The sequence below is a fragment of the Rattus norvegicus genome, chromosome 13 (assembly GCF_021556685.1).
Source record: "Rattus norvegicus strain SHRSP/BbbUtx chromosome 13, alternate assembly SHRSP_T2T, whole genome shotgun sequence".
In the NCBI taxonomy this organism is placed as follows: domain Eukaryota; kingdom Metazoa; phylum Chordata; class Mammalia; order Rodentia; family Muridae; genus Rattus; species Rattus norvegicus.
The window spans coordinates 16,845,830-16,856,881 of NC_141546.1; the positions used below are offsets into that span (position 1 = coordinate 16,845,830).

Sequence of the window (11,052 nt, forward strand, 5' to 3'; positions counted from 1 at the left end):
GAAAAACACATATTTTATGCACTCATTGATAAGTGGGTATTAGCCCAAGTGCTTGAATTGCCCTAGATGCACAGAGCACATGAAACTCAAGAGGGATGACCAAAATGCGAATGCTTCACTCCTTCTTTGAAAGGGGAAAAAGAATACCCTTGGCAAGGAATATGGAGGCAAAGTTTAGAACAGAGGCAGAAGGAACACCCATTCAGAGCCTAGAGCACATGTGGCCCATACTTATACAGCCACCCAATTAGATAAGATGGATGAAGCAAAGAAGTGCACGCTGACAGGAACCGAATGGAGATCTCTCCTGAGTGACACGGCCAGAATACAGCAAATACTTAGGCGAATGCCAGCAGCAAACTACTGAACTGACAACGGGACCCCTGTTGAAGGAATCAGAGAAAGGACTGGAAGAGCTTGAAGGGGGCTCGAGACCTCATATAAACAACAATGCCAAGCAACCAGAGCTTCCAGGGACTAAGCTACTACCCAAATTCTATACCTGGACTGACCCTGTGCTCCAACCTCATAGGTAGGAATGAATACCCTAGTAAGAGCACCAGTGGATGGGGAGTCCTTTTTCCTGCCAAGACTGAACCCCCAGTGAGCGTGATTGTTGTGACGAGGGCAGTAATGGGGGGAGGATGAGGAGGTGAACACCCATATAGAAGGGGAGGGGGAGGGGTTAGGGGGATGTTGGCCCAGAAACCGGGAAAGGTAATAACAATCAAAATGTTAATAAGAAATTCTCAAGTTAATAAAGATTAAAAAAGAAATTTAAATAGGAAATACTCATGTTAATAAAGATAAGAAAAAAAGCTACTTCTTAATGACAGATATTATTAGAAGGTGATTAAGTTTGTGTTTAGAAGAAGAGAGTACAGAGATTACCTGAATCATGTGGGGATTTTTCACTCATGTTTCGGGACTTATGGAAAAGTAACCACTGATTCCAAGTAGAGAGTTGTGATAGAAGTCTGTAACACCTGACAGAGTGAATATAGACATATATTATAGTAGTTATAAATAAATAAAAATTAGACACTGAAGTAGAGAGCTTGACAGATCAATATATTTTGGGCGAAAGGCCTGATTTGATAAATTGCTTTCTTTTTGGTATTAGAATTGGTAGAAGGTGTTTAATTTGTTTTATAAATTAGCCACTGAAGCCCATCTGGCTCAATGATGCCTGCTAAGGATGGTTTGTAGTTATTTTGATACTTACCACAAACAGGAAGTTCAAGCTCTCTTAACATTATCTCCACGGGAATTTTGGGTTAATTTCCTGATATTACAGATTAGAAAAACCTAAAAGTCTCATATACTTTTGTTTAGATTACTTCCTCTTTAAAATTGTCCAATCTTCATAATGGGTGTGACTTTGAGTTTTATTGTTATAATATTCTTCCTTGAAAGAGTACAAGATACCAACTTTTCTGGTTACAGACTAAAAAAGGTGATTAGGCTCTGGACACCTAGAGTCATATATATGAGATTTGATAGAGGGAGACCTGAAAAACTACATTCAAGAGAATCACATAAAAAGGTATCTCAAATCTAAACTTTTGTCTTGAGAATTATATTTTGCAGAACATGCCTGCTTTTATTCCTGATCTCAAGGACTTTCAGCTGGGTCTAGTCAAGACAAGCACATCAAGCTACAACATTGCTCCATTTTTCCCTATCTCCTACCTTCCAAGGATATCTCAACGTCACATAGAACTTGAAGAAGTTATGGAAGATTCGTCACCCTGATTCCCTGGACTTTTAGGGGGCTGATACTGATTATTCTATGTTTGTTTTTTATGGTGAATTCAGAAATGGTCATAATTCGACAGGGAGAAATTAGCTATATTGAGTAGTATAGCCATAATCTCATTTGGTAACAGCTAAAATCATATCTTTACTTTGGCATAGAATTTATTTGTTAAAAATAAAATAAAATTACCATGTTTAAACCCAGTCCTTCTATTGATGCCATTCCAAATTTCTAAGGTGATTACCCATGTGAATTAACAGTCAAACAACAAATTCATGGCTCTAAGTTTGTTAGAATGCTTTCAAGATTATATATTAAGATAGTTATCAGACAAGAGCCCAGATTACCTTATACAGATAAATGTTTTTCAAAAACATCAGATATCGACAAATTATGAGATTTAAAGTTATTTATTTTTGTTGAGACACATCTGCTCCTAACAGTTCCCCTTTGGTAGATTTAACGAAGAAATCGAACATTTCTGCCTCCAGGTGTGGCAATACCTGGTGGTTAGGAAGCTACCAGGTAGAAACTGCTTATTTCATCTACAGATTAATAATACTGCCCCAAAAAAGCACTTTATACAGAACATTTGATTGACATATCTGCGAAGTCAGAAATATCAGCCCTTTGAGGTTTCTATATTTCAAGAGTCTGTCAGTTCATTTTGGGCCAGAAGGCTGAAGACATGTGCTCACATGTTGCTAACAGAGGACTGTGCTAGTGAAGATTTGTATATACAACTTATTAGTTCGGGAAGCCATGTTTATATATTTAAAGACATTTGGTCATTCTCAGATTTCTGACGGGGTTGAAGACTGATTATAGTCTCATGGCCTATTGTCCTGCGCTATCGGCTCGCCAGCAAGAACTCAGAGGGAAACCAGGATCCTTCTGCAGCAAAGTGTTTATTACATCTTGAATAGAAGAGTCCAGGGGCCCAGGACGGCGCTGCTTATAAAACCCTACCATGGCGCGTCCACGCCTGATTGGTCGCTTACCCATGATCTCACTGGCACGCTCCAGGGTGGGCAAAGACTTGGCGCGAACACACTCTTGCACATGCGCACACAGCTTGTTTCCTGAAAAGAGGTCAGGCTGGTACAGCGGAAGCCAGCGCCATCTTGTGATGGCAAATGCTATCGCGGCTTTCCACATCTCCCCCTTTTTGTTTTACTAGAACAAGTCTGGTCTAGGCCTCTGCAGTTACGTCCATCTGCTGTGGCTCCTGTCTTAGGTCGTTCCTCTTATGTCACATCCTTACCCGTCATAGGGTAACCCTATAGCCACCTGGCCCCTTGGCTAAGGTTGGTCTGTTCATGAGTAAAGTTACCCGTCTCTGGATACCGCAGTACCGTGGGACAGTAACTGCTAAATGGCATAGGGCGAACTCTACAAAAGAGGCCAGCCAAAAAAAAAAAAAAAAAAAAAGGAATTAGTGGGGAAGTCATGATCACCCTATCGCGTGCAATGAGGAAACCCCAGGGATGTGCAAGGGCTGATCAATGATCGTTGAGTCTCTCTCATCCCAGTGCAATGGATCCACAAATCCATGGGGTGCAAGAGCAGAGAACTCAGATGCCGACTAATTATTGAGCATAGATAACCAAATTTCAGGGAGACCCCTTGTTCAGTGGCCACAAGTGCTTGAGTGATAATGACCTTGTCACGTTTCTGTTGAGATCTGAGTTTGCAAACCAAACATAGCATGAACACTAATCCACAGCATAGGGGTGCACCAAACAGAGCCACCCCCACCCATTCTTTGAAGTGAGAAAAGGCTGAAGAAATCCAGGAAGAGAGTTCCTCCGTCAGCTACAGGTCCACTCGTGTTGAGTTGATAGCCAAAACTGCTGCCCTCAAAGTCTCGAGAGTCTCGTCAAATCCTGCTGACCAATTTCCTGCAAGGTACAATGACAATCGTCTAGACAGATTAGCTGCTCGGGTAAAATTTTCATATTGTACACTGGTAATGCAAAGTGCCCCCAATTTTCTCTCACATCCCAATTGGGCCAATTGAAAGAGAATATCCAATCTTACCTCTACCAGGATGAGGCATTGGTTAACAACCATTAATCCACCCTTCAACTGGGCACTAGCCATGGTGTGAAGATCAACAGCACTTGCCACTGTAGTTGATAATTGATTCAGGGCCTTGCCTGTTTGGACTGTGGTTGCCATGGCAGCCCCAGAGGCAGTTGCAGCAACTACACTAACGGAGATCGCCACCACAATGGCTGCAGTTATACCGAAGTCTCTCTTCTGCCTGAACAAGGACAGGGTGGAAGGGGTTTCCACGGGGACTGGAACCCACCGCGGGACCCTAGCAATCATGGCACCATTAGCCCACTCAGCATTCCAACATTGTGACATCCAGCAAGAATCATTGGAACAAGTCTCAAATGAAACATTTGAAAGGATAAACTAGAAAGGGGGGTAAACACAGACTGTGGTAGGTGGATAATTAATCTGGTTCACCAAAGTTTCATTGAACCTAGTGATTTCCATAGTAGCATTGGTGTGGACAGTCGTAGTCCCATCAGGCGCTTGGATTTTGATGTTCATATACTGGGAAGTGTTCTTAACACCAGTAAAGGAGGCCTTTCCAACGGCTCCTCCCTGGATGAAGACCAAGGGATTAAGATCCGTGCAACTACCATTAACCCCACAAAGCACCCACTTATCAAAAGGGTTCTGTTTGAAGTTCTGTTTAAAGAGTCCTTGTATAGCGGACTCCTCTCCTCAGCCACCTCCCATACCGGGGGAGAGGGAAAAAGTTCTATACCGATCTGCCTAACGAGTAAAGGATGATTGACAATCAGTCCAGGGAGGCATCAGCCCCTCTTTCCCCGGGCTACAATAGGGGGCTATTCTGGGTTGACGGGGGTGTTCTCCTTCAGTGAGGTTAGGTGATGGAAATGTACCATTAATCCATACTGCCTCCTGCCAGTAGGTCAGTCTTGTGATTGTTACCTCTGACTTACTGGTATCCTGGGATAAACTCACCCTGCCCACATTGTGAACATCAAACATACACAAGGCCTGACCTGTAATTTTGATGCATCCCCCTGTTTCACCAAGCTGAAAACAGAGAGAGCCCTGTTCTGATAAGGAACGATTTTCCGCCAGAGGAGCCCAGATAGAATCATATGGTAAGTACGGCAGTTCTTAGGTTTTGTTGGTCGTGAAAAACTTAGGGAAGACAACTGCATCATGACGGACAGGTATGGCCTTCGGAAATGCAGACTAAATTGCCCATCTGTATTCTCCCAATATACTAGGAACCCAGATCCAAAGAGGCATTGCGAGGGCTAGGGGTAGTTTCCAAGGGGTCCATCCGGGAGTCATCTCCAGGTGTCAGAATTCTTCGTGTCAGTCGTTCCGGTAGCCAGAATGGGTAGTCTTCTTTCTACGGGAAAACACAAACAGCTCCCCTGGATCTTATTAATATAGGATCCGGGCCTTTCCATAGACAAGTCAAAACATCTTTCCATTTTACCATCTCCTTTGGTCTATCAGGCTCTGAACAGTGACATTCGGCCGCAAGATGGCCTTGGGCATCAAGATTTTAAAAAATTAAGGGTGAAGAGTGTCATGGAAACAGCTATTCTTGGTACTGAGGGTAGAGCCTCCTCGACTCTCCCTTTTTGTTTAATTAAGTAGGATTTGAGAGTGCGATGGGCACGTTCTACAATGCCCTGTCCTTGAAGATTTTACGGGAGACCAGTCAGATGAGTCAAATCCATCTGGCGGCAGAACTGTTGAAATTTTTGAGAAGTATAAACTGGTCCATTGTCTGTCTTAAGGAGTTTGTGTTTACCCCAAGCACTCCACGCCTCGAGGCAATGTTGAATTACATGGGAGGCATTTTCCCCTGTTAGAGGAATGTAGATACTGAAGTGTTCCAAAGGAGGGGATATGAGTAACGTCCATTTGCCAGACCTGCAGCGGTCGGATTCCCCGTGGATTAACTCCCACATGGGGTACAGGCAAGAATTGACAACAATTTTGACATTGGGTAACTATCTCCCTAGCTTCATTTCTAGTCAGAGCAAATCGGTGGCATAAAGTTTCAGCCGTCACATGAAATTGTCTATGAGATTCTTTTCCTACATCTAAATGGGGGGACAAGGCAACTGTAATCACTCTTGTAGCTCGGTCTGCTAGGTCATTTCTGTGGGACATTGGACCAGAAAGGCCCGAGTGAGCTCTAATATGTGTTATAAATACAGGGGATCTCCTGCCAAGAAGGGTGGATAGAATTTGCTGAAAAATTTGAGCAAGTTTGCTGGAAGGCCTAATTACTCCTGCCACCTCAAGAACCTTAACCGCATTAACCACATAGGAGGAATCTGATACAATATTAAGCGGGCCCGGGAAGGCCTCGAGGACCTCCAGCACCACTAAACATTCCACAACTTGGGGGTGAGGTTTTATTATATTGCTTAGATACTACCTTGTTATTGACCACATAAGCACCTACACCAGTTTTTGACCCATCTGTATACACTACAGCCCCATCAATGAGTGGTTCCTGAGACATTATGTGTGGGAACAAAATGGCTTGGCTTAAGGCAAACTGCAGGATCGTGTGTTTTGGATAATGATTATCATTCTGTCCAGCAAAGGAAGTGACTAACACTGCCCAAGCATTTGAGGTACCAGCTGAATAGCTGTGTATGGCACTATCAAAGTTTTGGGATCCACAATAAAGGCCCATTTTGCCACAAGACAGCTGTTGGTAATTGTATAGTTTTGAAAACACATAAATCAAAGGGCTTGGTTTCATCAATGTGCTGTAATTGAGCATCCTGTAAGGCACTTTCTACAACTTGTAAGGCCTGGTTTGTGTCTGGCATCAATGCTCTTGGTGAGGAGATATGAGAGTCCCCTTCGAAAATATCAAATAAAGGTTTCAACTCAGCAGAGGGAATCTTTAAGAACGGTCTCAGACAATTTATATCTCCCAACAATTTTTGGAAATCATTTAAGGTATGTAAATGATCTCTACGAATCTCTAATTTCTGAGGAACTATTTTTTCAGGATGAATGACCGATCCCAGAAATAAGCCAATTTCTGCAATTTGAACCTTTTCTGTAGCGACTTGTAATCCCCAATGCCCCAATGTTTTGATTAAGATTGGATATGAGGTAGGTAAGGTTGTTAAATCTCTATGGCACCTGAGAATGTCATCCATGTAATGGATCAAAAGCAAAGATGGAAATTGCTTCCTTATACCTTCAAGGGCTAATTGTACATATAGTTGGCATATAGTGGGGCTATTGGCCATGCCTTGAGGCAGAATATTCCACTGAAATCGTTTATCAGGTTCAAGATGATTAATAGCTGGTATAGTAAATGCAAACCTCTGTCTGTCTTGTGGGCACAAGGGGATGGAAAAGAAACAATCCTTAATATCTCTAATTATTAACTTCCATTGTTTAGGTAAGGCGGAGAGGAAGGGTAGACCTCGTTGGATCGAGCCAAGTAAAGGCATCTGTGCATTAATGGCTCTCAAGTCATGGGGAAGTCTCCACTTTCCTGATTTTTTCTTAATCACAAAAATAGGAGTATTCCATGGTGAAATAGAGGGTTCTAAATGACCAAGCTGTAATTGTTCATTAACCAACTCAGTGGCAGCTTCCGATTTTTCAGAGGATAGAGGCCATTGAGGAACCCATATGGCTTCCTCCTTGAGCCAGTGTATAGGCATAGAACCCTCGATGCCCCCTAGGAAAAACCCAGGCCATGCCTTCCTACATTACCTTCTTGTGGGACTGGTTCTAATCTTCCTTGTTCTTTTTTCCCTAATCTCTTCCCTTCCTTGTAACCCATTCTTTTCATAATCCCAACAGGTCGTTGAGAATACTCATTGGTCAATGTTAGTCCTAGACCCTATAAGATATCCCTCCCCCAAAGGTTAACAGAAAGAAGGAGGACATAAGGAATGAACCTTCCTGATTGGCCTTCTGGAGCATGCCAAATCAAGGAGCGTGAGCTGATAGTGGGGCTGGCCTCATACCCTAGTCCTTGTAAGGAATGGGATGATTGAATGACAGTCCATGCCTTAGACCACCAGCTGGAGGAGATAATACTCTTATCAGCCCCTGTATCTAAAATTCCTGTAAAAGTTTTCCCTTCTATATTCAACTCTATAGGGGGTCTGGAATTAAGGTCCATCATTTAATAGGCAGAATCAGTGCTGGAAGAGCCAAGCCTCGCAGTATCTCTAGGGACGTCAGAAGAAAGAAAATGATCATGTAAACTTGGAAGGATAATCAACTGAGCAATCCTGTCACCTGAGGAGATGGAAAAAACACCTTGAGGGCAAGAGCAGAGAACTTGAAGTTCTCCTAAGTAATCTTGATCTATTATTCCAGGGTAAACAATAAGTCCCTTTAAGGTTAAAGAAGATCGACCCAAAATAAGGCCAACACTTCCCACGGGTAGGGGGCCTTTGTAGTCGGGACAGGTTGCACACCCATCTGTGGCATTAGCATGAATTGGGTGGTGGAACGGAGGTCCACTCCTGCTGAGCCTTCTGTAGCTCTGCGGACCGTGGTGTCCATTTGCTGTGAGCTGGGGTCCCATATGTTTTGGGGCCCTGAGACTTTGGGCCCAGATAACCATTTTTTGGAGTGTTTTCGCCTCCTTCTGGCTGGGGAGGTCCGGGCTGAATAAGCCTACTTCTGATATCTCTAACTGAGCGACACTCACTGGCCCAGTGATAGCCTTTCCCACATTTAGTAAACAGTCCTGGTGCTCTCCTCTTTGTGAGGGCCTGACACTCCCTTTTTAAATGTCCTGGTTTGCCACAGTTATAGCAGACCTTGCGATAACCTGTACCTGAGTGCTTCTGGCCCTGTAGGATAGCAGCCATGAGGCCGGCATTTGTAAGCGCGCCTCCAAGTTCTCAGCAAACTCTCAGACAGTCCTGAAACACTTTGCTCTTTCTACGTGTAATATCTTCTCTGCATTCCTGTGTGGCTTGCTCATAGACCAATTGTTCCACTAAAGGCATTACTTGTTCAGGGTCTCCAAAGATCCTGCCTGCTCTGTCATCCTAGCCAAGAAGTATGTGAATGATTCTGGGGGCCTTGTATAATTTTTGTTAAGTGTCCCCCAGACTCTCCCTTCCTGGAAAGTGCCTTCCATGCCTTAATGGCGGCAGCGGAGATTTGAGTTTATGCTCCCCAGTTGTAATTTGTTTGATTATTGGCATACTGCCCTTGTCCTGTTGGCAGATCAAGTGTCCAATTTCTTTGATCGCCTTCAGCAGTGGCATTGACTTTGGCCTGCGCCTGCGAATCGTCATACCACAAGGCTTTCCATTCCATATATTGCCCCATATTAGGGAGTGCAGCCTTCACTGTTGTCTGCCAGTCTCCTGGAGTCATGGCCAGAGTGGCAAGCCTCTCTACTTGAGAAATAGTAAAATTGGCACTAACTCCGTAATTACGGACCGACTCGGCAAGTTCCTTAATTTGAATATATTCTACTAGTGCGTGAACACGGCCTCCATCGGCAGCCTCAAACACCAGAAATGCCCGCCATATCTTTTTCTCTTCATCTCTAGTGAGGAAGGAATCTGAGTAAAATCTTTCCATATAATGTGGAGGGGCGCTGGAGCCTATAGGCCGGGAAACCGCATGGTTTCCACCTCCCACTTTCTTCTGTTTTTTACCCAAGCTGTTAGCTCATCGTTCATCTGGGTGGTATCTTTCTTCTTCATATCGAGCTGCCTTATCTTCTAAATCCTCTTCCTCAGAGGGGCTCGTCTGTTTCTGAACTATCAAGCCCCAAATCCTCTAACTCCTTTACCAGATAAAGGCTTTACTTTTTCGGGGTTTTCTCCTCCTTTCCCTGTTTCTCTCCCAGGGTTTTCTCCTCCTTTCACTGTTTCTCTCCCAGGGCGTCCTTTCCCCTATCTCTCGCTTCCTCGGATCCAAGGTCCTTGGAAGGGCTTCTTTGCTTTGGTGCACCTTTCCTTCTTAAAGTTTCTAATCTTTCACCTTGCTCTGTCTCTGACATGCTGTCCTGTAACTCCTCTAATGCCCCCTGTCCTGCTATTACTGTTGGGCGCCATTTCTCATCTTCTAGGCACGATTTCACCAGTTTCCATAATGCCATGATCACCACTTTCAATTTCCCATTCTGTTGTTCCCTAACTAAGTCTCCCCTTAATTTCTCCCAGGAGGCGAGGGTCAACGACCCTGAACACGCATACCAAGGTGCTACGCGATCGACCTCTTTGGCAAAATTTTCCAAGGTTTTTGTTGAGACTTTTAGCTCGTGTTCCTTTAATACAGACTGCAGCGCTGTGATCACTGAATGTGAAGCTCCCATACTGCTCCCTTATCTACAGGAGAATCTTAGATATAGGAGAGGCACCACAGATTATCTATGTACGTCTGACTGTGCCTAGAGGCAGCCGCAAAATCAACTAACACGACCACCAATGAAAACAAAATGAAACCAAGGGAAAAAGAATGAACGCTGTTAAAACAAGGATGAGAGCTTCCACCGCGCCTTCTAATGGGGGAGAGAGATGAGAGAGATCAAGACCAAACATGCCTCTCAGAGCCTACCTTCGTCCTGCAGTTCTGAATCCTCTCCGCGAGTGGAAGGTCTCCTCGGCGCCGGCGATGGTGAGGCGTTTGTCCCGGGTTTCAGCACCAAATATCCTGCGCTATCGTCTCGCCAGCAAGAATGCACACGGACACCAGGATCCTTCTGCAGCAAAGCGTTTATTGCATCTTGAAGAGGCCCAGGGCCCAGAAAGGCGCTGCTTATAAAACCCTAGCATGGCGCATCCACGCCTGATTGGTCGCTTACCCATGATCTCACTGGCATGTCCCGGGGTGCGCAAAGACTTGGCACGAACACACTCTTGCACATGCGCACACAGCTTGTTTCCTGAAAAGAGGTCAGGCTGGTACAGTGGAAGCCAGCGCCATCTTTTGATGGCGAATGCTATCGCAGCTCTCCACAGCCTATCATGTTGTTTAACTTTGAAAAATACATATTTTATTAGATTGTTATCAGTTATTATACACTCTAGCCAAGTTATAACAAATTTTAATCATTTCTTAAACTGGAATGGATAAGTAAATATCCCGTTTAACTGATAAAATGTTGAGCTGGGTGTTAGGTAAATTTTATGCTTTTAATTACAAAATCATAATAGTTGTGCTCAGGTTATACTTGAGAGAAAACTTTTGCTTTTGTTTTTTCTATTAGACAGAAAGGGTGAAATGTTGGATGATGTCATTATGTAGGTGAACGCAGATAC

General features: G+C 44.0%; 1 pseudogene; it reads right to left on the reverse strand.

Annotated features, from left to right (window-relative positions):
- Positions 1-5,203: 5,203 nt before the first annotated feature.
- On the reverse strand, positions 5,204-10,106 carry LOC148001537 (igE-binding protein pseudogene; annotated as a pseudogene).
- Positions 10,107-11,052: the final 946 nt, after the last annotated feature.